This window comes from Megascapheus bottae, chromosome 4, assembly GCF_031878675.1.
Source record: "Megascapheus bottae isolate mThoBot1 chromosome 4, mThoBot2.hap1, whole genome shotgun sequence".
Classification (NCBI taxonomy): Eukaryota; Metazoa; Chordata; class Mammalia; order Rodentia; family Geomyidae; genus Megascapheus; species Megascapheus bottae.
The window spans coordinates 14,195,413-14,221,224 of NC_143512.1; the positions used below are offsets into that span (position 1 = coordinate 14,195,413).

General features: G+C 41.8%; 1 protein-coding gene across 1 annotated transcript in view; it reads right to left on the reverse strand.

Annotated features, from left to right (window-relative positions):
- Window positions 1–25,565, reverse strand: part of Ctnna1 (catenin alpha 1) — a 130,504-nt gene extending 104,939 nt beyond the window's left edge. The window contains exon 1 of the mRNA XM_090331440.1: window positions 25,458–25,565. The gene's annotated coding sequence lies outside the window, so the exon portion shown is untranslated. The remainder of the gene's footprint in view (window positions 1–25,457) is intronic.
- Between the last annotated feature and the right edge of the window lie 247 nt (window positions 25,566–25,812).

Consider the following 25,812-nt stretch of genomic DNA (forward strand, 5'->3'; position numbering starts at 1 on the left):
TCCAACACCCCTTTATGCTAAAAGCTCTAGAGAAACTAGGAATCCATGGAACATTTCTCAGTATAATAAAAGCTGTGTATGACAAACCCACAGCTAGCATTACACTTAATGGTGAAAAGCTAAAGCTATTTCCTCTAAAATCAGGAACAAGACAAGGATGCCCATTCTCTCCACTCCTCTTTCTTTTCTTTCTTTCTTTTCTTTCTTTATGTATTTATTTATTTTGCCAGTCCTGGGCTTGAGCTCAGGGCTTGAGCACTGTCCTTTGGACTTTCTGAAGGCTAGCACTCTACCACTTGAGCCTCAGCACCACTTCCGGCTTTTTGCTATGTATGTGGGGTACCGAGGAATCAAACCTGGGTCTTCATGCATGCTAGGCAAGCACTCTACCACTAGCCCAAACTCCCAGGCCCCTCCACTCCTCTTTAACATAGTATTAGAATTCCTAGCCAGAGCAATAAGGCAAGAACCAAGCATAAGGTGGATCCAAATAGGGAAAGAGGAAGTGAAACTTTCCCTCTCTCTGCAGATGACATGATTCTGTATTTAAAGAACCCTACAGACTCCACTCCCAAGCTCCTTGAGCTGATTCAAAACTTTGGCAAGGTAGCAGGGTATAAAATTAACCCTCAAAAATCAATTGCCTTCCTATATGCCAGCAGTGAGAGGATCAAGGCAGCAATCAGGAAAGCAACTAGTTTTGCAATGGAATAGAACTGAAGACCCAGATACCAACTCACAGACCTATGGCCACCTAATCTTTGGTAAGGGGGCCAAAAAATAAAATGGAAGAAAGACAGCCTTTCTTCAACAAGTGGTGCTGGCAGAACTGGTGAAGCACCTGCAGAAAACTAAAGTTGGATCCTTCTTTGTAACCCTGCACTAGGTTTAACTCCACACGCTACACCAGGATTAACTCCAAATGGATCAAAGACCTCAAGGTAAAGGCAGATACACTGAAAACTTTACAAGAAGAAGTGGAGATAGACTAGGTCTCGTGGGCACAGGTCGAAACTTTCTTAATTAGGACCCAGAAACACAACAAATCAAAGAAAATCTGGATAAGTGGGCTGCATTAAACTGCAGAGCTTCTGTATGGCAAAGGACATTGCTAGCAAACTAAATAGAAAGCCTACAGAGTGGGAGAAGATCTCCACTAACCATAAAAGACAAAGGCCTCATATCTAAAATATATCAACAGCTCAAAAAATTGGTCTCAATACTTAAAGACGGTCTTCTCTGAAGAAGAAATAAGAATGGCCTATAGACACATGAAGAAATGCTCGACATCTCTGGCCATAAAAGAAAGGCAAATCAAAACAACTGTGAGATTCCACCTCACTCCAGTTAGAATGGCCAGATGCTGGCAGGGATGTGGCCAGGAGGGATCAGTACTACACTGTTATTAGGAGTGTAAACTCTTTCAACCACTCCACTATGGAAAGCAGTATGGCAGTTCCTCAAAAGACTAAACATAGAGCTCCCCTATGACCCAGCAATTCCACTACTTGGCAGTTACCCAATCGTCCAGAAACAAGGACATACTAAATTCACTAGCACAACAATGTTCATTGCAGCACTATTTACCACAGTGAAGATATAGAACCAACCTAGATGTCCCTCAGATGATGAGTGGATCAACAAGATGTGGTATTTATACACAATGGAATTCTATGCTGCCATCAGAAAGAATGACATCACCCCATTTGTAAGGAAATGGAAAGACTTAGAAAAAATCATATTTAGTAAAGTAAGCCAGACTCAAAGGAACATAGGCTCAATGGTTTCCCTCATTTGGCATAATTAGTATAAACCTTGGACTCTCCTAGCAGAGGTTTACAATAGGGCAAAACTTAGATACATAAGACCATATAGGATGAGGCTAATTGAAAGGACCTCCAGGATATAGAAAAAAAAGTCATATAAGGTGTGACTGTTGTTCTTAATGTACTATGTTATTTTTCATCTTACCTTGTTATCTGATATATTGTATATATGTTTGTTTATTTGAAATAGGATAGGGAAGGGGGAAAACAAGATGAGGGGATGGGTGGGGGAGAAAAATGGAGAAAAAATGAGAAGGGGTAGCAATGATTGTTAAGAAATGTACCTTCTAGGTGGGAGTGGAGAGAGGGAAATGGGGATCAAGACATGAGAAAGGGTAACAATGTTTGTGAATGTACCTTCTATCTGGTGAATATAATGTAACCCTTTTATTAATTACAATAAAAATATATGAAAAAAATTATAAGTTAATATGCAATACAGTATCACATGTCCTTTTTTTTTTTTTTCAAAACCGTGCCTCAGCCCCCTGAGCGCAAGATGTGTGCCACAAGTTCTGGCTATTATTTGCTCCTTATTAGCACATTAAATTAAATCCTGATGAGGTCTAATAACTACTTTGAAGTAATAATGAATATAAATACTTTTTCTCAAGATATCATCTTACTTATTGTAAAATATAAAGCATTTATAGTCCTACTAGAAAACTATAATTACAACTGGAAACTACATTGTGGTCTACATCACCAACAGAAGGAAATTCCAACTATCTGTTAGAGGGTAGTAGAAAAAAAGAAAGTCAAATTTTTCTGACCCAAATTTACCAACTGCAGGATAAGAAACTTTACACCAAATCTCAAGTTTACAGGAAGAAGAGGATACAGAAACATGTTAAGGAGCACTATGGGGGGAAGGAAAAAAAAAACACGACAGACTAATCCAGAATGTAAAGAACTCGATAAGACCATCATAAACCTTCAAAATGTGTCAACATAGAGTCTGGAGATATAACTCTAAGGTAGATTGCCTACCTAATATACACCTAATAGGTGCATGGCCCTGAATTCAAGTGTAAAATAAAAAAATTAAAAAGAGGAGCAGGGAGTTTGGCCTAGGGGTAGAGGACTCGCCTAGCGTGCAAGAAGACCCGGGTTCGATTCTTCAGTACCACATACATAGAAAAAAAAAGTCAGAAGTGGTGCAAAGGCTCAAGTGGTAGAGCTCTATCCTTGAGAAAGTCCAAGGACAGAGCTCAGGCTCTGAGCTCAAGCCCAGGACTGGTCAAAAAAAAAAAAAAAAAAAAAAAAAAAGAGTAGTTAATACTATACAATTATTCCATTTCTTAGACATAACGGTGGAATTGTGGCTATGTGAAAAATGACTGTATTTAAGAGATTCATGCTAAAATATTTATAAGTGAAATAAAAGAATGCATACGCGTACACCATGCAATTATGAAAATGAGTTTCGTGGTATACACCAGTATTCTCTGGTACATAGGTTGAGGCAAGAACATCACATAAACCCAGGAGTTTGAAGCCAACCCAGAACAGAGGGAAGAATCATGAAAAACTACCTATTTGCCAGGCACTGTTAATAATCCTAGCATCTCAGGAGGCTGAGATCTAAGGATCATGGTTCAAAGCCAGCCTAGGCAGGAGTTCAAGCCCTACAACCAACCAAAAATAATGTATGTATGTATGCATGTATATATGCATGTATATATATGAATATATATAGTTATTGAATCTAGGTGAAAAGCATATAATTGGACGTACACAGAGCTTTTAACATTTTAGGTCTAAAATTTCTCATTCTAAAAAATGGGGAAGATGTTGCAGAACAGGAAATATAAACATTGAGCAGAATTATAGAATAAAAATCTTGGTCATACTATGAAAATATTAAGAATGCTTATGCCAGGTGACTCAAGACCCATGCCTATAATCCTACTCAGCTACTCAGGAAGCTGAGATCTGGAGAATCGTTGTTCAAAGCCAGTCTGAGTTTAAGTCTCTGGCAAGAATAGTCAAAGAATTCTAAATCAAGTAGACAGAAGTTAACTGAAAAACTCAGTACCTAGCATAGTATCATATTCTGACAAAAATTTTTTGGGGGGTGGAGAGAGGACAATCCTGGGTTTGAACTCAGGGCCTTGGCACTGTCACTGAACTTTTTTGCTCAAGGCTAGCACTCTACCACGTAAGCCAAAGACGGTCTGCAAAGGGGGCAGGGAGCGGGGATAAATAGAGATAAGAATCTCATGAACTTTCATACCTGGGCTAGTTTCTATACCTGGGATCTCAACTCTCATACTAGCTAAGATTACAGGTATGAGCCACAAGAACCCAGCAAGAAAATACTAATGTTACAGGGCACATACCACCTTAACTGATTAACAGTAAGAGGATAAGATCACTTTTACAGTATTCCTACCAAAATTGCATAACCTCAATCTAATCATGAGGAAATACCATGAAAAATGAAGCATGGTACACAAAACAGATCCATTGTGTACAATGTCTATTTTGTTGAGGGGGTTTTTTATTTCAAAGCCAGAGAAATCAAAGGTATAACACTTAAATCTGGACTAAATTAGCAGTGTAACTATGTTAAAATTTCAAACTTTCATCATTTATGATCAGCCAAGAATCAAAACAAATTCTAGACATCATGGTAATGGGAGATGCCAAAAGGAATTCAGATTTGCCTTATCTGGTAATGCAAGATACCAGTTCCCTGGGAATTTGTGTTATTGAAGGTGGGCAAATTCACTCTCTACACTCATATTACATGAGGCCTATACTTAGTCTTTAAAGGTTATTTGTTCACTCATCTGATAGCCCAAGTAAACCTTAGGAGAAAGAATGCTCTAGATTATTAAAGGGCTGCCAACAGTGTAAGCAAATGTCAACAAATGTCACAGATATTTCAGAAATAATTTTTATGCCCCACAGATCCCATTTTCCAGACACTACTTCAACACAAATAGAACACAGAACCTTTCAGCATAATAGAGATGAGGATTCAAGAGAGAGTAAGAAGTGAGGATGTCACTTAAAAAAGGCAAAAGCCAGGAAGGAATATCCCTCTCCCATCATGTAAAGAAAAAGGCAAGATGGCATTCCCCACTCCATAGGATGGAGGCTTTTGTGCTCTGGTTCCTACCAGACCTCATCCTACATGCTCTTCAACTATATCCTTTATGGTATTCTTTAAAACAACCAAGTAACATAACAAGTGTTTCTCTGAGTTCTGTTGCTGTCCTCAAATTATTGAACCCCAGAAGAAAGCCCTGGGAAGTTCTAATTTGTAGCAAAATCAAACCAAATGTGGATAATCTATCAACTGGCTACCTGGGATAGATACCTAATAAGGTGAAGAACATTTACTTCAGCATTACTGAGCTCTTAACCCATGGGTCTATACAAATTCCAGGTAGTATAATTATTGAATTGGTAGATGTGACAAAATACTCATCCACAAACCTTCTGAGTAGGTTTTCCCTCTTTAGTATATGAATTATCTTGCAAAATATTAATTATACTTTTCCCTTTAATACTGCAATACAACTGTCATGTATTTTCTCAAAATATAGCAACAAAGTGTGGAGAGAGTCCCTCTCATAGCCTCTCAATTGCTTTTACCAGAAGGGAGAGGGGAAAAAGATGTCCCTTAGACTCCCAGTTTAAAAGCAGATCACAGGAGAGCCAGGAGTTTACCCTAGTGGTACAGTGCTTGCCTAGCATGTACAAAGACCCAGGAAAGACCCGGGTTTCATTCCTCATTACCACATACATTAAAAAAAAGGGGGGGGGCCAGAAATGGCTCCAGTGATAGAGCTCTTGCCTTGAGAAAGCCCAAGGACTGTGCCCAGGCCCTGAGTTCAAGGTCCAGGACTGGCAAAAAAAAAAAAAAAGGCAAATCACAGGTGTTAGGTCCACCTGGAAGAAAAGATTTCTTCCCTTGACTCTCCCCCCCTGCTCCCTGGAAATCCAGGCCCAGAATCTGTAACCCTGGCAACTGGAATGCCTGAGGGAAGTACCAGGTCCCTTAGCCTGAAGTATTTCCCCATCCTCTGAGATCATATCCACATCTACTGTGGCTACACCCCCTACCCCTATATAATCTCACTTCCCGCCATAAGCTCTCTTGCTCACCCCACTCCATCTTGGGTGGCAGATGTCTGCTCTTTCCTCAAGCAATAAACCCTCTTTTGAACTGCAGGGAGTTTCCTTTCAGCAGACCTTACATTTGGTGCCTGACTCGGATGGGGGAGAGGGTCACGAGTTGCTGGAGCCCCTCAGTCTCTCGAAAGTCAATTCGCCTTCTGCTCCCCCCCCACCCCCGCCCCACTTCGAACTAGAGAAAATCACTCCCAGACCTCTGCCTTTCCCACTGCTGGTGGTGCATTCCCTACAATGTTTCCTGTCTGCACCTGGTGAGTGACTCCTGCCTACAGCCCTCTTTTCTGTCTCCTTTAACACACCCCCTCCCCAGGGCTCTCTCCCTGTGTCTAGTTTAAGACCCCATACCCCCCACCCCCCTCCAAGCTGTTCTGGTGAAATTGGTTTTCCCTCCCCCACACTCTACTTTCCACTCAACATCCTTATTGACTATCCTAGGATATCCTCACTGACTCCGCCCCCTCCCTGATGTCCTCAGTAACTCTTCCCCTACCTCCTCACTAACCACCCCCCATCCTCACAGACTTAAGGCAAGGAAGGCCACTGGGCAAGAGCTTGCCCTCCTCTACAACCATCATCTGGACCCTGCCAAAGTGTGGACAGCCGCGACACTGGAGAGTCAACTATCCCTCCTCCTCTCTGTAAGATGGGCCAGTCCCTCCCATACCCCCCACACATGGGGAGGAGCCCAACTTATCCAAGATACTCAGCTTGTCAATAGAAGTATGATGGTGCCCAGGGCCGCTGGATCCTACAAGCATCACGATGGAGGAGCCCAGGGTATGTTTCCAGGTTGCAGGCAAGGTACTTGTATCCTTTCTTTTGGATATGGGAGCCAGTTGATTGGTTTTTACCTGAGTATCCAGCCTGTCTTTTCCCTCCCAGATCTCACTGGTGGGTGTAGATGGCCTTCTTACTTGCTCTGCAACTACCCATATAGAATAGATAACTTTCCTTTCTTACATTCCTTTCTAATCTTACCCGCTGTCCCATATCTAAGGCTCCCTCAGCCCCTTAAAGCCTTTTTCCTTCTCCCCCAATTTTGCCTGACGATCAAGTCTTTCTCAAGACCTTTAATCTGTCTGGTTTACATCCTAAGTGGACAGGCCCTCATCAGGTCCTACTGACCGCTCCCACTGCAGTTTAGATCAATGGACAGCCACAGTGGTTTCTTCTGTCAAGAGTGAAAAAGGCTCCTGCTCTTGGCTCTTCTATGACTCCAAGGTGTCTTGCACCCCTAAAGAAGATGGCAACCCTGCTTCTTAAGGCTTCTTTTGAATTTCATCCAAGAACACATATGCACGTTCAACTGTTACTGCTCCTTCTGGACCACAAGCATCCCCAACTTCTACCCTCAATGTCCACGCTCCTTGTCAGCAGGAAATAGCCAGAAAGAGTTATCGCCCCTTTACAACTATCAGAAGGCAGGAATATTAGGTCCACCTGGAAGCAATGACTTCTTCCCTTGGCTCCCCTGCACCCTGGAAATCCCCACCCAGCACCTGTAACCCTGGCAAATGGCATGCCTGGGGGACAGTGGGAAATACCGCTAGTCTGAGGTATTTCCCCATCCTCTGAGATCACATCCCACTTCCACTGCGACCATACCCCTCCCCCTATATAATCTCTCACTTTCTGCCATAAACTCTCTTACTTGTCGGACTCCATCTTGGGTGGCAGGAGTCTGCTCTTTCCTCATGCAGTAAACCCTCTTCTCCTGAACTGTGTGGAGTTTCCTTTCGGCAGACCTTAGAACAGGAACTTAAGACTCACAATGAAAAGGATTTTAAAGGCTCTGAAGGTCTCCCAAAGTTAAAATTAAGCAAGGGTTTATTTACATAAGATAGAGTAATGGAGGGAAAATAGGAAATTGGGGGAGAATTCGCTGCATTTCACAGATAAGAAATAAAAAGTGAAGAATAAATAGTTCTTGTTATGGTTGTTTTCTGGGTAGTTTAATGTTGCATTCCTCTCTAGATACTTGGTCACCAGCAACATTCTAGTTATTAGAAATAATAACTATTCTAATTATCAGAAACAATGGTTTCTGGGTTATTATCCAAAACATAACAAACTTGGGTCTTATTATAATTCAAAATGTTGTCCAGATGTTATCTAGGTTTACCCCAAACACAGAAGTAATTAGTACGAGTTACAGGCTTTCATTAAACATGATCTGTGATTTTCTGTCTACCTAATCTAAGAGTTTGCATTTTTCAACCTATAAGGATACCTGTAGGTCTCTGCTTATAAATTAACATCTAAAAGGAAAAGAATATGGAAAGGATCTTGCAGCTGGTTTTTCAGTTTTTACTTCCTGGTTCTTTAATTTTTTTTGAGTTTGGACCTCTTAATATTTAGTTTTAATTTCCTGTCAGCTCATAAGTGCATGTTTAGGTAAATTTAGGTTGTGTTTGTGTTTAATTTTTAAGCAATCACTGCATACAATCTTCTTCCTAAAAAAATACATATATATTTATTTTGGGGGGGGGGGGTGGGATCATGGAACTTGAATTCTGGGCCAGAGCTCTTGGGCATTGTCACTGAGCTCTTCAGCTCAATGTAACCACCCTATCCCTTAAACCACATCCCACTTCCCTTTTTCTAGTGATTAACTGTAAGAGTCTTGTGGTCTTTAGTGCTTGGGCAGGCTTTGAACCACGTTCCTCAAATCTCAGCCTCCTGATCAGCTAGGATTATAGACATGAGCCTGTATATATTTTGTCCTTTTAAAAAGCTTTCAGGCCTTTTATTTTTCTAATTTTGACATGTTGGAATGCAAAGTAACTTCAACTAATTTTGGCTTCCCACTCAAGTGAGCTCACCCACTGAGCTACACAGACACTACTTTTTTAACTAAATTAAGGTACATGTAAATCATTTAAAATGTAATCTTGCTATCACTAAGGTGCTATACAGAGGGTTACCATTTCCTGTTAGGTATGAGTACATTTCTGTTTCTGGACAATGTCACTCCTCTCTTTGCTTTCTGAGTTTCGCCCTTCATGCCTGTCTACCAGTTACATAGGTCATTTTCTGGTATATACTGAATAGCATATCTTAAACCATTTTTTAAGCAGACAGAATACAAGCACAGTAAGTTGCAAAATAACATCTACCTTTCCTGGAGAGAGTAGGGAAGGACTGCTAGGAGAACTCAGGACTGCCAAATCAGAAAACTTTTGTCTTAATTACCCATCAACTCCAGGCAATTATTACCAGACAGACTTAGTGTTACAAGACCATCTGAAGATTTCAGAAGTCAGATAAGATTCTAAATAAACTCACTAAATCTAAATCATCTCCCACCCCCTTTCCTCTCCACAAACATAGTCTGTTATACATTGTAAAAGAGATATCCTGTAAATTGAGCGCCCTACCATTGGTTGACACATCTGCAAAAAAGTTGCTTTCCTGTAACTCAAGATAAAATTCAATCTCTGCACAAAGAGCCCCTTCCCCTGTTCTCATCCTGCCCTCTTCCTGTGACAAACTACCCCAGATCCCTATCCCACCTGACTTCACTCTCTGCCTAATAAAAGGAAACCTCCATTATAAGAAGAGCTCATTATTGTTTCTCTAGTCTGGCTAGAAGAGTCTGACATTCTTCTCAGGCTTTTGCCCAAAAGGAAAGTCTGCCGAGTTTGTTTTCTGCTCTTTCTTTATTCTAATACCCTTATGATTCAGTTTCCTTACGAACATTTTTACATAAACTCTACACACTTGAATGTTAGCATCAACTTCCCAAAAATTTCATCAAAAACTGACAAATATGGCTGGGTACTATGCTTAGGCAAGGACTCCTTACTACACAGAAATTCACCAGACTTGGGTCCCTGCTTAAAGAGGTTTAGGGTTCAATCTTTCACTTACACTGAGTACCTTGAAAATTCAACACTAGACGTTTTTTTGTTTTTTTTTTTTTTGGCCAGTCCTGGGCTTGGGCTCAGGGCTTGAGCACTGTCCTTGGATTTTCTCAAGGCTAGAGCTCTACCACTTGAGCCTCAGCACCACTTCCAGCTTTTTGCTATGTATGTGGGGTACCAAGGAATTGAACCCGGGTCCTCGTGCATGCTAGGCAAGCACTCTACCACTAGGCCAAACTCCCAGCCCCTCAATCTAGACTTTTAATGACTATGGAGGAAGCAGACTGACTTGTGCAACATCCTTAATCAAAAGCCCTGACAAGAATGACACCAAAACATTCAACTATACTGTGGAGCCAGTTATGCTATTGATGACCCTCTACCTAAATGGATTTCTTTTTTTTTTTGGCCAGTCCTGGCCTTGAGAAAGTCCAAGGACAGGCCCTGAGCTCAAGGCTAGAGCTCTACCACTTGAGCCTCAGCACTACTTCTGTCTTCTTTCTATGTATGTGGTACTGAGGAATCAAACCCAGGTCTTCGTGCATGCTAGACAAGCACTCAACCACTCGGCCAAAGTCCTGGTACCTAAATGGATTTCAAAAAATAAAAACTTAGTGGGGCACCGGTGGCTCACACCTGTAATCCTAGCTACTCAGGAGGCTGATATCTGAGGATCATGGTTCAAAGCCAGCCCAGGCACTAAAGTCTGTGAGACTCAACCAGCAGAAAACCGGAAGTGATGCTGTGGCTCAAATGGTAGAGCAATAGCCTTGAGCTGAAGAGCTCAGGGCAAGTGCTCAGGCCCAGAGTTCAAGCCCCACAAGCAAACAAAACACAAAGAAGCTTAAATATGTTCTTACTGGAAAAAATAACAGCTTCTGTCATTAATTCTTTTCCTTGGTCAAGTTACTTCATCTTACCGGACCTTAGTTTAATCATCTATAAGATGAAAACAGGCCAGCATGTCTGTAATCCTAGTGCTCAAGAGACAAGAGTGATCTGAGGATCTCAGGTTCAATGCCACCAGAACTACATAGCAATGCCCTATCTCAAAGCTGAACACTGGTGTTTCACATGCCTTTAAGTCAGAAGCCAGTCTGGGCAGGAAAGAGTTAATCTTCAGCTAACCACCAACATAAAGGCAGAAGTGGAGCTGTGGCTCAAGTGGTAGAGCACTACCCTTGAGCAAAAAAGCCCCATGATCTAGTAAATTCAAGCCCCAGGAGACAGAAAATGGTTAAAAAAAAAATTAAAGGTAAGCAGTTGAATTCTATATATCACATCTTTCAGACTTAAAATTTCAGTACCTTTTTATTAGTTTCTGGTAAATTTGCTGGATCCATGCTGGATCCAAGTCAGAAAAAGATGTATTTAATCCCTAATTCTACAACCACACACCAAGTATGTTACCAGAAATTTAGGGAGCTAAAAGGACCTGGTTCTTTTGTCCAATAAGAGGATTCAAGCCAGACACAAACACAGTAAAAGTGACTGAAAGTTTATTAGAAAAGATGTATGACAAAAAGATCAAGTGGCACAGACATACTCCAGGAAGACAGCACTTCAGCCCAGCTCAGTCATCTTGTACCATTCTTTAGGTTTAGGTTTATAGAGATGTAACATGGGGTGTCCTTGAAAATGGCTTTGTGACTGTAGGTATCCTTTCTGTTTCCCATAAGGTCTTGCTGCCAAAGATTTAGTTCTTCATCCTTTTTCCTCACTCTTTTGTCCTTACTGCCTTTTTGGTTTTGTTTTGGTAGTCCCTGATTCATTTCTTTGCCAGACAGGCTTTGGTTGATCAGCTTATTCTCCCTCTACGTTATATAGGCCTCAATTCCTTGACTGCCTGCTTTTCTACTAACTTTTATCACTTTTCACTTATGGTATCTGTCAAATTGCCTTTGAACAATTTTATTAAACTTGGTTAATTTTCTAACACTTAGCATGTGGTCTTTCCTCCTATACTGTACCTTTGAGGATGATATTATGCCTATGCTTCTTTATATCCCAAAAGCTGCTGACAAGGTACTTTATATAAACAGAGTATTAAACTGAATCCATGCAATTCTCATTTGAAGTATTTACAAACCTACCAAGAAAATTCCTTTCTTAATCTTAGTGATATCTCCTGGTTCTTTACAATTAATGTTATTGTTTAGAGCACCTAAATAACTTTTAAAACCTGGCAGCTTACAGTTTTCCAATTAACTTAGAGAGTACTCCTTTACAAAATCTATTACAAAACATACTAGGGCTAGCCAACCTTAATGAATTACAGCAACCTTGTTTATCCAGGAGGGATTATGCTTAGAACTATTTAAACAAAAAGCTAAACTGTAATCATTCAATCTTCATTTCCTTATATATAGCAATCCTGCCCATAAGGCAAAATATCACTATAAATTCAGAAAAGGAGGAAAGTTGCAATTGTTTGCTAGCCATCTCTATGACTAAAAGAAAAAGAGGCAACAAAGAAAAAAATATGAAACTATGTTTTTCAGAGTCAAGAAGGCCAAAGGATAGCAAACTGCTTCATTTGTTCAAAGAGCTATATACCTTCTCAAAAGACATTACAAGTTCATTTACAACAGAATGGCCACATTATTCTTAAAATGTGTTGGCTGGAAAGCTTTAGTCTATCTTTACTAAGCTACTCAATGCCAATTTTTTTTTAACAGCAAGGTTATGTTAATGAAATGCTATGGTGGTTCATTTAAATGCAAATCAGAAAATTTAGAAATTAAAAGTACCAAAGCAGCATTAACTGTCACACTGCACAAGATATATGACTGTGAATCACTCCATGCAGTCATAGGTATGCCAGGTTGCATACGCATTAAACAGAGTTAACACAGATGTTAGAACCTCAACTTTCAAATCTCCTGGTAACAGTCCAAAAACAAAGTAACCCTTGTAATTAAGAACTCACTATGAAAACAAAATGTGACTAATTGACTAAATCCCAACCCCCTTGCCTGTAATCTTCCTCTTCCATCTAAACCATAAATCAGTTGGCTCTAAGAGGAGGGACAAGAAAATAGAAAACAAATATATAAAGAGAAAACAAAATTATTTTCCCCATAACTGAAGTCTCTAGTTCTAATCACTATTACAGTATCATCATTAACAGCCAAAATATAATCAGAATAAAAACTTTTACATCTACTGCAGTTTAAATGAGTCATGCACCCTCTGTACATGATAAACCTGTCACATACATTTTATATTGGGTGACACAAAATGTGTGTGTGTGTGTGTGTGCATGTGTGTGTGTGTATGTCACTCACCTTCCAAATATCCAATCCTATGAGAAAAAAATAAAAGTTTTAACTACAACTTTTAAAATAATTGTAGCCAAGTCACACCAGTGGCTCACATCTAGTTGCTCAGGAGGCTAAGATCTGAGGATCACAGTTCAAAGCTAGTGGTGAAGGAAAATTCATGAGATTCTTAGCTCTAGTAATCTACCAACAAAGCAGGAAGTAAAAGTGTGAAACTGTGATTCACATGGTAGAGGACTAGCCTTGAGCTTGGGGACAGCACCTGGGTCCTAACTAGCAAATATATACATACATATATTTATTTATTACTATAAAATAAATAACTCACTGAGCACCAATGGCTATGACTATAATCCTATCTACTCAAGAGGCTGAGAACTGAGGTCTGTGGTTCAAAGCCAGCCCACACAGGAAAATCTTTAAGATTCTTATCTCCAATTAACCAGAAACAGTGCTGTGGCTCAAAGTGCTAGTTTGGGCTAAAAAAGCTTAGGGGCAGCACATAGATCCTGAGTTCAAGCCTCATGATTGACTAAAAAAACTAAACAAAAAAAACACATACTCTGGTGGTTCAAACTTGTAACTATAGGTACTAAGAAGGGTGATGTCAGAGGATCAAAGTTCAAAGCCAGCCCAGGCAGGAAAATTCATGAGTCTTTTGTCTCCAATAAACTACTCAGAAAAAGCCAGAAGTCACACTGTGGCTCAAGTGGTAGAAGCTAGCCTTGAGCACAGAGAGGCTGGGGAGCAAACCTAGTTCCTGAGTTCAAGTCCCAAGACATCCCCCACCCCCTCACAAAAAAAAAAAATTTAGTTTTTCCTTCTTTTGTTCTTATATCCTTTTCTTCTTGGGAGCACCAAAGGAAATAAGGGAAAACAGCTGAATGAAACAACTGGCATAAGCACCAGGAAACAGTGATTACAAAAAGTACTAAGGCCAAAATGCTAAAAACAGTGTCTCCTCCAAACAGGTACTTTTCCACACAGCAGTGATTAGGACAAAATAAAGACTCTTGCCTTCATGAAGATTATATAAACTAATAGCAAAAATAAGTAGAGAAATAATAATGCTAAAAAGAAAATTAAACAGAGCAATGCAAATTAGGTGGAGTCCTTAGAAAGACATTCTATCTTGACAACATTTAAGGTACAATCTGAAAGTCAGGAAGGAACCAGGAAAGTCAGGAAGAGGGCAGCAAAAATATGAAGCAGCATTTTTATGTGTATGTGCTGGTACTACGACTTGAATCCAGGCCTTCCACTCCTATTCAGCTTTCTCTGCTTCATGGCTGGTACTAATTTTTTCTTGTTTCTGTCTGGGCAACCTTGGAGAGCCAGTTCTCAGATCTCCACCTCCTAAGTATCTAAAATTATAGGCATGATTTTTGCCAGTGCTTGAGGATGTATTTTTAGAGATCTTTAAAAAAGCCTAGTGACACAAGTCTATAATCCCATAAATCATGAGTTTGAGAACAACCTAAGGCATCAGCAAGTCTCAAAAAATTAAAGGGGAGCCAGGAATTTGGCCTAGTGGTAGAGTGCTTGCCTAGCATGCATGAAGATGCAGGTTCCATTGCTCAGTACCACATATATAGAAAAGCCGGAAGTGGTGTTGTGGCTCAAGTGGTAGAACACTAGCCTTGAGGAAAGTCCAAGGACAGTGCTCAGTCTCTGAGTTCAGTCCCCAGGTCTGGCAAAAAATAAAATAAAAAGAGAAGGACTAAGGACATGGTAGGATTAAGTGGTAGACCACTTGCCTAGCATATGCCAGCCCCTTGGGTTCAATCTCAGGTACTGAAGGGTTAAGGAGGAGTCACACTGTGGCTCCAGCAACAAGGAAGGGGGAGGAAAGGCAGAGTACACAGCTCAGGCAGAGGCCTACTCTAGCATTCCTGGGGCCCAGAGTTTGACCCTCACCACCATTTTTAAAAACATTAAAACATAGCGGGGTTTGCTTACATATTTTTGGAGTGTACTTATTGAGATTTAAGAAAGATATAGAAGATAAGGAAAAGACCTACAGCTTTTTCTCTTCCAATTGGAAGGCTCCGGAAATAACCAGTCCTTGCCTCCTGTGTTCTCGGGTCTACATAGAATTACAAGCAAAGCAGAGAACACAGCTCATTCTGTATTATTTGAGTAGCATAACTTGTTTCTCTAGGGGACTTTTATATGTTATGGTGTCAACTTCCTTCTGCAGATTCTGTTTTCATGTTTTGTCAGTCTCATCTCAACAAGTAAATGACTGAAATATGACTTGTCTACATGATGGAATATTGTACAGCCATTAAAATGTTTACAATAGAAAAAATATTAAAACAAAAAAGATATGAGAAATTAAAGAAGTTCCTGCTGGGCACTGTAATCCTAATTACTCAGGAGACTGATATTTAAAGATTTAAGGATTACAGTTCAAAACCAGTCCATGAGTCCATTAAAGTCCATGAGTTTTTTTGTTGTTGTTTTGTGGGTTGTTTTTTTTTTTGGGGGGGTGGTGTTTTGGGTCTTTTGTCATGGGATTTGAACCCTGGGCCTGGGCACCGTCCCTGAGCTCTTCAGCTCAACACTACTGACCTACCCCTTGAACTACATACAGTGCCACTTAGAGTTTTCTAGTGGTTAACGGGAGTTAAAGAGTCTCAATAGTCTTTAGTGCTCAGGCTGGCTTTGAACCATGATCCTCAGATCTCAGCCTTCTGAGTAGTTAGGATTACAGGCATGAGCCATCTCGGCCAACCCATGAGACTCATCTCCAATTAACCTCCAGAAAATCTGACCCTGTAGCTCAAGAAGTAGAGCAGTAGTCTTAAGCTGAAGAGCTCAGAAACAATGCCCAGGCCCAGAGTTCAAGACCCAGGACCTTCACCCAGGGTGGTGGGGAGAAGCTTTAAAATTTTCTCAAAGGCTATATAATTTTCCATCTCTGGAATTTTCCTCAAGAGATCAAGTTCACATTTCAGTTAGCCACCACTCTACAAAATGTAAAATTTCTAAAGGTACACTGCAAACTGATTGAAAGCAATTCTGACAATCAGATGATCCTAAATTTAAAAAAGGAAATGGTAACAGATGACTATAGGAAACCTTTGTCAATTTAGAGACCCCGAGAAATAGAAAACTACATAAACAATGACTTGTCAGTAATTGTAATTTGCACCTTCCTTTCAGCCTCTATGGCATATCATAAACTATAACTAAAAGTCATTATAAGAAAACAATGTAATGAAATATTTGACATGCCATAAATAATTGTCCACTACATTTTGGCTTAGAAAGAAAAGTAGGCACTGGAACCAGTCACAAAGGGCAAAAAGACTATTAACAAAGGCTCCTATCCTTCATGTCACTTGAGTGGGTCACACTGCATATGTTTTCTGAGTTATGATAGCATTTTGTTTCAAGAACAGTCTGCAGTTTAACCTGGCTAATAAACCAATATAGAACTACATGTAACCTAATATTAACCAGGTTTCCAACTTATACCTTCAATCCAGAATGTCAAATACTAACAAAATAACATAAACCATAGCAATAAAATATTTTCCAAGACATCTGATGGTATACTTATATTTACCAGTATTTAATAATAAAACTTCAGGAAAAATAAAAACAAATGAGAATTCATAGCTCAGTATAAGAATGGAATAGTCAACCCAAGACAGAATTGGTGTTTAAATTACAAATTAAAGAACAAGGGGCCAGGAGTTTGGCCTAGTGGTTAAAGTGCTTGTCTAGCATGCATGAAGACCCGGGTTCGATTCCTTGGTACCACATACATAGAAAAAAGCCTGAAGTGGTGCTGAGGCTCAAGTGGTAAAGCTCTAGCCTTGAGAAAGTCCAAGGACAGTGCTCAGGCCCTGAGCTCAAGCCCAGGACTGGCAAAAAAAAAAAAAAAAAAAAAAAAAAAAAAAAAAACAAATTAAAGAACAAGACTAGCTGGGTACTGGTAGCTCACACCTGTGATCCAACTCAGGAGGTTGAGATTTGAGGTTTGCAGTTCATGGGCATGAAAATCCATGAGACTCTCATCTCCAATTAACCACAGAAAGCCAGAAGTGGTGCTGTGGCTCAAAATGGTAGAGCACTCCCTTGCGTTGAAAAGCTCAAGGACAAAAAGCTCAAGGACAACACCCAGGCCCAGAGTTCAATCCCCAGGACCACACTGACCCACCCAAAGTGGGGGGGGAGACAAATTACAACCCAAAGAAAAAAGACCAATTACTTAATACTAAGAATTAAATTGGACTACCTGTTATATAAGTCTAATGCAAAAGAAATTTTCATCCTGAAAGTCCTTCAACTTTATAAAAAAAAAAAAACTAAAAAAAGATTTATAATTCCATTCCTCCTTTTAATAAAATAAGAACAAGGAAAAGATGACCTTTAAAAAAATCAAATCAGGGGCTGGGAGTTTGGCCTAGTGTACAGTGCTTGCCTAGCATGCACAAAGACCAGGGGTTTGATTCCTTGGTACCATATACCTACAAAAAAAGCCAGAAGTGGTGCTGAGGCTCAAGTGGTGGAGCTCTACCTAGCCTTGAGAAAGTCCAAGGACAGTGCTCAGACCCTGAGCTCAAGCCCAGGACTGGCAAAAAAAAAAAAAATCAAATCATACTACTTGTTCCAATTGATCAAATATTTATTGAAAACATTCAAAGTTGCCCTGGAACTGTACTTACATGATATGCACCATTCCCAACTTGTTGCTAGTGGAAAAGTACAAATTAAATCCCAATCAAAATGTAGTCCATCAACAAGTAAGTAGAAACACATGCTTATTTAAAGATCCACTAGAAATGAAGCTGAAGCATACTTGCATATGAAGAAAAATATGTAGGTTATTTTTTTAAGAAAAAATAGAAACACTTAGAAGCTACAATCAAGAAAAGGCAATGTTGATGTTTTGTTTTGAAGTATGGTTGTTTTGCACATTTTTAACTTTCAAGAATGGATATAATTCAGTGTGATTGTAATAACTCAGTGTGAACAAACAGACCAAGGCAAAAAAGCAAGGCAAGTCAGACTGGCCACTACACTATACAATTAGGTCCAAACCTATAACATGGGAAATTAAGCAGACTACCAAGCTGCAGAAGCAACATTTTAAAGTCTGGAAGCAGGCTCACTAGCACCTGGTAAAAGTTCACAAACTGTTACTTTGTGAGACTCTACCAAACACCTAGTATGTCTTAACTTTTTTTCCTTAAGATAAAACATAAGGCAGGGCACTGTGGCTCACACCTGTAATCCTAGCTACTCAGGAGGTTGAGATCTGAGAATTGCAGTTCAAAGCTAGCCCAGGCACTAAGTCCATGAGACTCTTATCCCCAATTAACCATCAGAAAACCGAAGTGATACAGTGGCTCAAGGGTAGGGCGGTAGCCTTGCGCTGAAGAGCTCAGGGACAGCGCCTAGGACCAGAGTTCAAGCCCCACCACTGACAAAAAAAAAAAGAAAAAACTATAAAATTTAAGGTAGTAATAATGAAATCCTCCAACATATAATTTCCTTAAATCTCGAAAGTATACTGCTTCATAGTCACTTCAAGGAAAAACAAAGGGGGGGAATGAACTGGGAGAACAAAATAGGTAGCTTAGTTTATGTTTTCACTGCTTTTCTGGCTGCATTGTTTTGGTTTTTTTTTAAACAGGATCTCACTATATAGCCTAGGCTAGTCTCAAACTTGCAATCTTCTTGCTTCAGCTTCCAAACAATAGGATGACAGGTATATGTAACAGCACCTGGCTTTTCTTTCAAATCTTCTTTATCTACAGATAGATCATCAAACTATCCCCTGAAACTACTTGAATTTACTTATATGTTCACTTTACACATCTATACAGTGAAAGTCACTCTTTGGCGCTAGGCACAGTGAGTCCTAGGTACTTAGAAACTGGAGCAGATTACTTAGGCCTAAAAGTTTGAGGCCCAAAAATTTGAGACCAACTTTAGGAACACAGCATGATCCCATTGCAAAAAGAAACAACAAAATTTTTAAATTCACTTTTGGGATAATTAGACAGGTGCATAATCACCTCCACACAATCAAGACACAGAAAGAAATTACATTATTCCAAGAATAACACATACATATAACTAAACCATAAAATAAACATACAAAATACATGAACAAATACATTGAGCCAAGTCCTCATCAACGCTATGAAAAGACTGAAAAAGCAACTATAATTGAGAAGGTAGATCCATAACCATCCCTGATAAGATAAGGAACATCACTGGACAGAAACACATTGCCTATAACTCTCTGGCTGTCAACATCACCAGCATGTGGCCAATCCAGAACTTATCTGGTCCTACCAAGACTTTTACCTATCCACTCTGAGGGACATTTCCACCTTCCTTCCATCCAAGGAGTATGACATACCATCAAAGCACCCCTTTCAGCTAGCTACTCTATAGTACCCACTCAAGTATCCAAACAATATACTGAGATGTCTAAAGAGCAAAATATGATGTATCACAAACAGATTAAGTACACAACTGTAGGAGAAACTGGCAAAATTTTAAAAGCTAAAAAAGCACCCTATCTTGGAAACAACTCCAATTTCCATCAACAGATGAATGGATAAACAAAGTATAGTGCTGAATATGTAGCTCAGTGGTAGAGAGGAAGCTTGTCTGTGACATGAGCAAGATTCTAAATTCACTCCCCAACACAGCAAAAAAAAAACATAGGAATAACAGTGATGCACAGATTAAAAATGAAATTCTGGGAGACAATAAAGAAAAAAAACACCAGACATCTTTCCCACCTAGAAACAACTGCACTGGAAGAATCTGATGTAATTACTTAAGGACCCTTGAGTATTGAACAGAAACTTCCATGGAAAATATCAATAGTAAACTGAGCTAACTTTGTTCAATTCCAGCTCTTATCTCAGCAGCAACTACCCATCTCTTAACCTCTAGCCAGGTCAAATGGCCAGGTATGTGTTATTCGAGCAGCTTTAGAAGCCAGGGACACCCTGTCTTCCAAATACTGGGGATCTGTGTTCTGACTGCTGGCTGCTGCTTATAGTAGGTGAGAAGTAACTAAAAACAGCAAGAAGTGCAACCATTCTTATGCATCTCTCCTATATGTACCTAGTCCTCTTCATTTTCCTCTATCTTATTCTGAGACCTAATGTTTAAAAACTAAAGCATTCAAAGCAATTATAAAGAGCAGCTGAGTGGGAGAATTAAGATGTTACTTGGTACATGCTGATTCTCAGTACTATATGGTTTTAACTGTGACAGCTCCCAAGGGTTTGTCTGTTATCAAGCTAGTGTGGTAATGCTAGAGGTGAATGGGCTGGAGTAGTTATCAACACCTGTAATCTCAGCACTTGAGAGGCTGAGGCAGGAGGATGTTCAGTTCAAGGCCAACTTGGGCTACATATAAGATCATGTCTCAAAAGCAAGGGATGGCCAGAATTGTGGCTTATACTTATTATCCTAGCTACCCCAGAGATGGAGAACAGGAGGATAGAAGTGTCTCAGTGTAGTAATACATACCTATCATCTCAACTACAGCAGGAAATGTAGTCCAAAATAAGAGGATCATGGTCTGAAATCAAGACTTTACCGCAAAATTAACTAGCAGGGGGCCAGGAGTGAGGCCTAGCGATAGAGTGGCTGCCTAGCATGCTTGAAGACCTGGGTTCAATTCCTTGGTACCAAAAAAAAAAAAAAAAAAAAAAAAAGCTGGAAGTGTGGACTGGGAGTTTGGCCTAGTGGTAGAATGCTTGCCTAGCATGCACGAAGACCCGGGTTCAATTCCTCAGTGCCATATACGTAGAAAAAAGCTAGAAGTGGTGCTGTGGCTCAAGTGGCAGAACTCTAGCCTTAAAAAAGCCCAAGGATAGCACTCGGGCCCTGAGTTGAAGTTCCAAGACTGGCAAAAAAAGAAATATGCATAGAAAATTATCTAGTAAGGGAAAACAACAATAAAAGATATGTAAAATGAAGACAATAAGGAGATTTCATCATCACTGCTTAGAACTAGGTATAAAGGAGTTATTCAAGTTGCCTGAAATAGCAATCTCTTATTTTAGGCCCTCCATTATTTGTTGCTTCCTCTGTGAAGTACCACTCAATAGTTGATCGCCAAAAAGAATATACTTTTGCCCCTCCACTCAATAACTAATTTTCCCTTCTTATCAGATACCAGGTCCACTGCTTAAGTTATCAATCCACACCTTCTAGAAGCTCATAGGCTCACTTTCTAGCACAAAAGGAAAACAGGGACATCAATTAAGAAGTACAGAATAAGGGAAGTTTGCTAGGAAAACTTAGCTATCAATGAAAATGCTAAATCTTGATGTAAGAGTAAGAGCATGTCACTGAGGAAACTACAAAAAAAAAAGCCAAGAGCCTGAGGATCTCAGTTCAAAGCCAGCCCTGGCACAAAAGTCTCTGAGACTCTTATCTCCAATTAACCACCAGAAAATGGGAAATGGCATTGAGGCTCAAGGGGTAGAGTGGTGGCTATGAGCTGAAATGTTCAGGGACAGAGCCCAGGCCTGGAGTTCAAGCCCCATGACCACCACCACCACCAACAAGACACAGCTAGTCGCCTTTCTCCAAAATTCAATTCTCTTCATCTTTATCACTTTTGCCTCTAAAATCCTCCTTGCTCAAGTTACTCCACGTCGAAGCACACAAATACCAGTGTTCTCTAAGCATTAGAGGAAATTTTTAAAAGCTCATCAGAGCCAGGTTCCTGGAAGTTCACACCTGTAATCTTAACTACTCAGGAGGCTGAGATCTGAGGATTGCTTCAAAGCCAGACCAGGCAGGAAAGTTGGAGACTCTTATTTCCAATAAACAACTGTGTCGGGGTCTTTTGTCCCCAGTCCCTCTCAACCCACAGGAGGGATAGGGAGAACACACCCTGATCAGGATGAGCGAAGAGAGGAGAGGGCCCACTGACAGCCCGCACCAGCCCTCCCTCACGGGAGGACAGACAGGGAGATCTGTCAAGGCAGGAACTCTAACCCCCCTATTGAGGAAGTTTCTCCAGCTAATATAGGGTGCTGGAGCCTATCAACACAAAGGGGGTCAGGGAGGTCCACGTGTTTACCCTCACTATAGGTCTCAGCAGAGAGTGATAAAGCAATTGTAACCAATGGTAATCAAGTCTCAGCAATCATAACCAATGGTAATCAAGTCTCAGCAGAAAGTTATTCACAATACCGATGCTATAGCTCAAAGTTAGACATAGGCGTTACTCAGTTCCCAGCACAACTGTACTTAGATAAAGCAAGAAGTGGTATTGTAGTTCAAGTGGTAGAGTGCTAGCCTTGAGTGCAAAGTGGCTCAGGGATGGGGGGGGGGGGGGATAGTTTATCAGATCCTCACCTCCACAATGACTTTCTACAACTTTAGAATGAATTCTCCACATCTGCCTGTGACCTGATCTTCTCATCCCTGGATCTCATCCCTAGATCCCATGTGCTAGCCTTGAGCACAAAGTGGCTCAGGGACAGAGAGCAGAAAAAACGTTTATCAGATCCTCAACTCAATGACTTCCAACAGCTTTAGAATGAATTCTCCACATCTGCGTGTGACATGGTCTTGTCATCCCTGGATCCCATGTCAGGTATCTCTTCTCCATAGTACTCAAGCTCTAAAAACATGGGGTCTTTCCAAATGTTTCAGACCCTTAATCTCTCACAGAGGGTTCTATATTTATTCTGTCTACATCTTTGCCAGCACATATATATCCCCATCCCTAACCAGTAAAGCTATCTGTCACATCCCACACTGTTATTTTCTCACATTCCATGACTCTACAAGTCCATTTCATTTTGGGGAGAGGGGTCATTTTCAACATAGTAAGTCTGAGAAACCCCTGGGACATCTTGATCATGTAGGTCTAGAGAGACATCTGCACTCAATATAGTAAGAAGTTAGCACTTAAACTTGGTAACAAAGGCATAGAGCCATGATTCTCAACTTGGGAGGAAGAAAGCATTCTCATCTCTAAGTCAAATAATGAGATGTTATTCATGGGAGCAAAGGTAAATATATGAATGGTATGGGAACCAAGACATTTAGGTTAAGACCCTATGTACAAGACCAGGGACAAACAGGAAAGGAAGCCAAGAGTAAAGGAAAATCAAAAGAGATACTAAAATTTTACACATTACTTATGCCATTATATGCTTTCCATGACTTTCTTCTTTGATATGACAAACCTCAACTCATGTTTCATTCAATTCAAATGCAACCAGACCCCAGAACCCTTTCCAGACTCATACATAGGAACTTATTTCTCCCTTTCCATACCACCACGGTTCTTCCGTTGTACTACATAAGATATGACCCCAACCAGCGGCAGTGGCAGATGCTTGAATCCCAGCACTCAGCAAGCTGAGATAGAAGGATCAAGAATTTAAGTTCAGCCTGGACTACCTAAGAAGTTGTCTTTAAAAAAAAGTCAGGGGCACTTGTCTGTTAAACTTGTCATTTAAAATATGATGTAAAAATCAACATTAATAAATTCTTTAAAAAAAAAAGTCAGGGGGATGAGTATGGCCTAGTGGTAGAGTGCCTGTACCACATACACAGAAAAAGCTAGATGTGGGTGCTATGGCTCAAGTGGTAGAGTGCTAAACCTTGAGGAAAGTCCAAGGACAGTGCCCAGGCCCAGAGCTGAAGCCCCACACCTGACCAAAAAATAAATAAATAAATAAATCAGTTTGGGGTCACCTCAGTACATAGTTATGGTGCTAAGGCATTAGAGCAGCGTATGCCCTGTATTACAGATAGGTACGAGTCTCCTCCATTATACCCTCAACTCTCACAGGCCAAGACAATATTCCAATCCCTGGCCAGGAGTTTGGCCTAGTGGTTAAAGTGCTTGCCTAGCATTCCCGAAGACCGGGGTTCGATTCCTTGGTGCCACATACATAGAAAAAAGCTGGAAGTGGTGCTGAGGCTCAAGTGGTAGAGCTCTAGCCTTGAGAAAGTCCAAGGACAGTGCTCAGGCCCTGAGCTCAAGCCCAGGACTGGAAAAAAAAAAAAAAATATTCCAATCCCTATGAGCCCTCAAAGAAAAGAAAACCATTTTCTACCTTAAAAGTTAATTGACTGAGGCAAATAACGGGAAAGGTTCCTTCACTCATTCCTTAGGTAGAACAATCTAATGTGATTTACAAATTGTATGTCTTAAAATAGCATCTTTAAAATTCACTGCTAAACACAAACTATTCTCATCAAAACTCCTGTCACAATACAATAATTTATTACACATCTATAGCCCTAATTTAGTGGGGGGACCTAATGCATGGTACTGTTTTCTAAATTATCATCAATACTGGACTTTCATCCATAGTCAACCGCCTGGGTAGCCCTTGCTGTCAGTCAACCGAGGTGAGGAATGCAGTCAACATTCTTTTCCCAGTTCTTCAAAACACACCGAGACTCCTTTAAAAGTCAACAACAGGGGACGGGGGCGTGGCTAAAACGGCTGGGCGCCCGCGTCACTAGTGGGAGGGCTGAGTTCAAGGCACAAGCAAAGTCAACAGGCCGGGTGTGGTAATGGTGCGCACCTGTGACCCCCGCCCCGGGGAGTCTGAGGGAGTAACGCCGTGAGTTCCACGCCACAAGGGCTACCCTGAAAGCCTCTCTCTCTCAAAAAGAAAAAAATGTCAAGAATCGTGGACAAGACTTGAATGCCACCCTCGGAAACTAGAGCTAGGAGTGAGTTCCGTCAACCAGCACGGGACGGCCGAGTAGTTTCCAAGTAAAGGTGACGCCGGTGTAGTCTCAAGTCCACGAGGGCGTGGCGCACCTTACCTGGGGAAAGGGGGCCCCGAATGCCAAGCCTGCCAGCGTCCGGCCGCGCACGCCGGGAAGTTTCGACGGCGGGGAGGGCGTGGGGGAGGGCGTGGGGAGGGCAGGCCCTGACCCAGACCACCGCGGCCCGGCTAAACTCCCCCGCGTGGGCACGCCCGCTCACCCGCGGCCCCGGCCGGGAGCGCTGCGCGGAGCCAGCGCGCGCTCAGGCCCCGAGAACAAAGTTTAGAAAGCGGGAGAAAGTTTTCCGAGCGGAGACGCGGCGTCCGCGCGGCGTCCGCGGCATCTCTCCACCCGCCGCCGCCGCGGCCCCTCAACTAGTCCAGAGCCGGGAAGAGCGGGCCCCACCCGCCCGCTCGCACAGGCCCTAGGCCCGGCCCAGAGGGGGAAGCCGCCGCCGGCCGGACGCTGGAGATCCCCGCGCCGCCAGCCTCTCTCGGAGGCCCGACTCGACGTGGCCCTGCCGGCGGGGGGTGGAGAGGGCCTCACCCCACCGGGGAGCCCGCGCCGAGGGGGACGGGGGCCCGAAGAGTTACCTGCGGTGAGCGGGGCGAGCGCAGAAAGACTCCCGAGGCGCGAAGCCGACGGCGGCCGCTTTGTCTCCCTCCCGTCCGGCTCCTCGGAGGAAATGGGCCGCCAGGCGCCCCCGCCCCCGGCCCGCCCCCCGCCCGCGGCCCGCGCCCCGCCCGCCCTTCCCGGCACCTCCCTCCGGCGCGCCCGCTCTTCCGACGCCTCCCGCCGCCGCCTCGTTGGCGTCTCCTGACCTTTCCCGGCCCGCGCGGTCAAGGAAGCGCCCCGTCGCCGCGGACCTGGCAAGAAGCCAGGGCAGACCCCCCCCCCCGAAGGGACCTATCCCGCCCTGTGCTCCCGACCCCGGAATTACTCCACCCT